Source organism: Gallinula chloropus, assembly GCF_964237585.1.
Source record: "Gallinula chloropus genome assembly, chromosome: 2".
Taxonomy (NCBI): Eukaryota; Metazoa; Chordata; class Aves; order Gruiformes; family Rallidae; genus Gallinula; species Gallinula chloropus.
In genome coordinates this window covers 89,125,105-89,129,180 of record NC_140086.1, presented here as the reverse complement: position 1 = coordinate 89,129,180, position 4,076 = coordinate 89,125,105, and the positions used below count along the sequence as shown (strand labels likewise).

The window sequence follows — 4,076 nt, the reverse complement described above, 5'->3', positions numbered from 1 at the left end:
ACTCCTGCAGTGGGAATTACCTTTGCAGGTTTGAAAACGAAGTGATAAAAGGCATTTCAACAGCTTACAGGAGGCATTCATAGCTACTGCCCTAGTTTACATCTGTAACAGCTGTGCCACACGTGGCCGTGACATCCATCACCCTGACCTGCTCCAATCTGCTGCATGACCACATCGCCTTGGTGATGTGACAAGGGCCCTTTGCAGCTGCTGTGTGCTGTGGTGCGTTGCTGTGTGCATTGCATGTTGCTGTATGTGCTGCATGTTGCTGTGTGTGCCACGTGTTGTGTGTGTGTGTGTTGCCGTCACCCCCACATGCATACCCACCCGCTCCCTCAGGCTGTGTCCATGCTGCATGTCCATGTCCTGGGACTCCTTAAGGGGCACATGTAGCACTCCTTTAGGGACAGTCAACATTAACAAGGCATCTCATCATCTCTGTGTTTCTCAGCACTTGAAGAAATCACGGTAATGACAGCTTTGGAGTTATGCTTGTAGACACATACATTTTAGAGGCAACAGGGTGAAACCTGGTGAAAAGTTGCTTAAATGCATGTATTGGGTATGAGTTTATATCTGTTGTGAAGCCAGCCCACATCTGACACACCTGAAACACCTTCTCACACCAGCAACCATTTCACCCCATGATATAGATGTTTATTTTCTCAATAACACCACTGAACATAAGGACTTTTGACAAGTGTTTCTTCTGTATTGATTTCTAACATGCACATAAAATATACATATACAAATTTATGTATTAAAAAAATATGTATACCAGTTTGCAGTCATCTGTTCCTGAACACATGGTGATTTGTTTTGAATAGCAGTTAACTGAATGGCACAAGCAGTTAGGAGCCGAAATAAATCCCTCCATCCCAAAACATGACAGTGCTATGAATTGCCAGAGGAGGCCCATGAGAAGCTGAAGAAACAGCCTTTGTCTGCCCTGGCTGCTGCACCAGCCATTGAAAGCTTTTGTCTTCCATGTTGCTGGATTCATATTTTCTTCTTTTCTCTAGCCAATGTGTTGTGCAACACATCAAGCATGTGAGCAGCAGTGAAGATGTGTGAGGAACCAAAGAGCTAAGGGATACCACTGGTATGCTGGGGTCTGTGAAAGGCTCCAAGTTTGGGTACGTTTCCTCTGACAGTTTAGAGACCTGTAGGAATTCAGGAAACAACCATGGTTTTGTTCACTACACCTTAATTAATTTATCAGAGAATCACAGAAGCACAGACTGGTTTAGGTTGGAAGGGGTATTAAAGACCATCCAGTTCCAGTCCCCATGCCAAAGGCACAGACATCATTTAGCCCAAAGCCCCATCCAACTTGGCCTTGGACACTGCTGGGGGTGGGGGGCAGCCGCAGCTTCTCTGGGCAGCCTGGGCCAGGGCCTCGCCCCCATCACAGGGAAGAATTTCTTCCTAATATCTAATCTAAGTCTACCTTCTTTTAGTTTAAAGCCATTACCTCTTGCCCTGTCGCTACTTGCCCTTGTAAAAAGCCCTTCTCCAGCTTTCCTGTACCCGCCCTTTAGGTACTGGAGGGCTGCTATAAGGCCTCTCTGGAGCAATTTTTTGCAAATTTGGAACAAAAAATACCATGCTTATGAGAAGATTTTAAATCGCTGAAGGAGTCTGTCCTGATAGTATTTTAAAGCAATAAGTTTTGGGAAGCCAAACCTCTCTGAAGGCTGAAGTGACACCATCATTTTTTACTCTGAAAAGGCATTTTTCACTTCACAGACAATCTACAGCTTCTGAAGCATTTTAAAAGGATTAAGTAATTTGAAACAGAAAATAAATAATTCCTGTCTTTTTGCATTTCACAAAATTCTAAAAAATTCTGCTCTGGTTTAAACCAAACGTTTTTTCCTCTGAAACTTCTGCTCAGCAGCTGAACTGAAACCCCACTATTCATCCAGTCCCTACATAGGTAATTGCAGTTTGAAAATGGGAAAGGTTACATAAATTATGCTCAACGGTCCTTCTACTTAATTATTTGCTGGCTATTTTCTTGTAGCTTCAAAGCATAAGTGGTTCTCAAAGCAGGATTTGAACGACGTGAAGGTATAGGGCTAGCTTACAGTGGTTATGGGTTCATATTTTGCATATGGAGCCATTATTCCAACTAATAGATCACCACCAAGAGAAGCCATTTAAAATATCTTTATGGCCTATATCCTGACAGGGAAGGAGTTGTAAAAAGGTCACAGACTGTGCCAAGAAGCATAAAAAGAAGTTGGTGTTCTGCATTACAAGAAATGCAAGATAAGGTACTTGCACGTTCCAGGCATGGTGGGTGGGTGGGCAGGGGGCCTAACAATATCCAGATGGGCCCTGGAGCACGGGCTGGAGGTAGTCTCTGTGAAGCCAACCCTTTTTGTCTGCCATTTCTTATCCACATCCCTACCTCCCTACCTGTGAATTTCAGCCTTTGCCTTTCATAGCCCACCTGCTCTTTAGCCCTTGCTGGACTTGCTGCCTCATGTCCCTGCAACCTCCTTCCTTCCTCGGCTTCTCCTTTGCCTTTCCCAACTGGTCAGGAGGCAGCACCCTCCAGGGCTTTGCCTCTCTGGCCATGCTATGCTATGAAAGAAACCAAAAACTCTCTCCTCTGCACCCCTCAAAGCAGGTGCCTGCTGTCTCAGGGATTGCTTCAGGGGTGGCACAGGGGCAGAGAAAGCCAAATGGGTAGGCTGGTTCTGCAGCAGTTTCCAGCCACTGGTGTCATCCCCTCCCAGCAGCGAGGTTGAGGAATTGGGGAAGTCTGTTTAAATCCTGCTCCTACATCCTCTCCCAGAGACCCCAGGGAGCCTTTAATCAAAACACTCTGATGGCTGGTGACTGAAGGGGGAGCTTCTGCTTTCGCACCACCGTAGACTTCCATACAGGACGCATTTATGTCTCTGCAGGGTCTACCCCTTCTACATGATGTCTTGTGCATTCCTGCCTTGAATTATTCTCTCAAGAATAATCCTAATTTTGAGTTGACTGATTTTTGGATGTTTTGAGAAAGCTTCAGTGCCTTTAAAATTATTTCTTTTTTTTTTAACTCCTGAAGGAGTATGCTTTTTCCAGTTGTCTTAACTAAATCAGTTGTAAACTAGTCAATGAAAACTGCAAAGCCAGGACAGATCCCCATTTTCACTATGACATTTTACCTTATGCTGCCAGTTTAGACGGACCATGCGCTGAGTAAGTTAGATCCCAGGCTCTTTGGAGATATCACAGCTATGCAAAAGAAAATTAGTGTAAATAAAAAACAGGCTGTAATGAGCAAAATTTTGGGTATTAATATGGTCTTTACTTTGGCAAAAATCTCCCATTGCTTTCAATGAGAATTTCCGTACATGAGAACGGAGCAAATGCTAGAAGCTCGTTTTCATAACCTTTGTACAAGCTTGTGAGCACTTACAGAGATGCTTACTCACACTGGGATGCACGCTGTAACTGCTCACCTATCTTGCTGTAGTCTGCATAGTCCATGTCTGAGTAAAACCCATGAAAAACTGAGTCAGAAGGAATAACGTGTCCCTGCTTGGGACACTCAGGGCTTCCCTGTCAAATTCAGTCTTCTATAGATAGCAACAGTCGAGCTCTGGTTATAGCTGTGCTTGCATAACTCCTGCAGCTGAAATTCACTGAATCCAAAGTGGCAGAGTCAGCGTTATGCCATGATTTGCTGGCGTATCGCATGTTAACCCTCTGCTGCAGAGGCTCACAAACCTGCTGGCACTAAATAATCACTCCCTTTCAGTCTCTTCATTTGCACCACTCCTTGCCAGACCCCAGTAGAGGTGACTTAGCCAGCACCGAACTCTGCAGGAGACCACGGGTCTCAATACCTACATTTGTTTCTGACAGACCTCAGCCAGTGTGCCTCTCTTTTTCCAGCAAGAGGGAAAAACATACTTTCCCATTTCTAGCTCTGCTCCCTGCTATGCTGTCTTATGAGCTCTGTGTCTGACCTATATATTATATAGCTATCATACTTATGTAATGACTCTACTGAAGCCAGGGCCAGAGGAGGCTAATCCAGGGATTTAGGTTCGTTATGGTATGGGATCGCC

The 4,076-nt window shown here is 44.8% G+C and overlaps 1 long non-coding RNA gene across 1 annotated transcript; it reads right to left on the bottom strand.

Annotated features, from left to right (window-relative positions):
* Positions 1-882: 882 nt before the first annotated feature.
* On the bottom strand, positions 883-3,583 carry LOC311189286. Its single transcript, XR_014617160.1, has 3 exons — positions 3,465-3,583; positions 3,168-3,237; positions 883-1,163 (listed from the first exon to the last, which is right to left on the bottom strand). It is a non-coding gene; the product is annotated as an uncharacterized lncRNA (long non-coding RNA).
* Between the last annotated feature and the right edge of the window lie 493 nt (positions 3,584-4,076).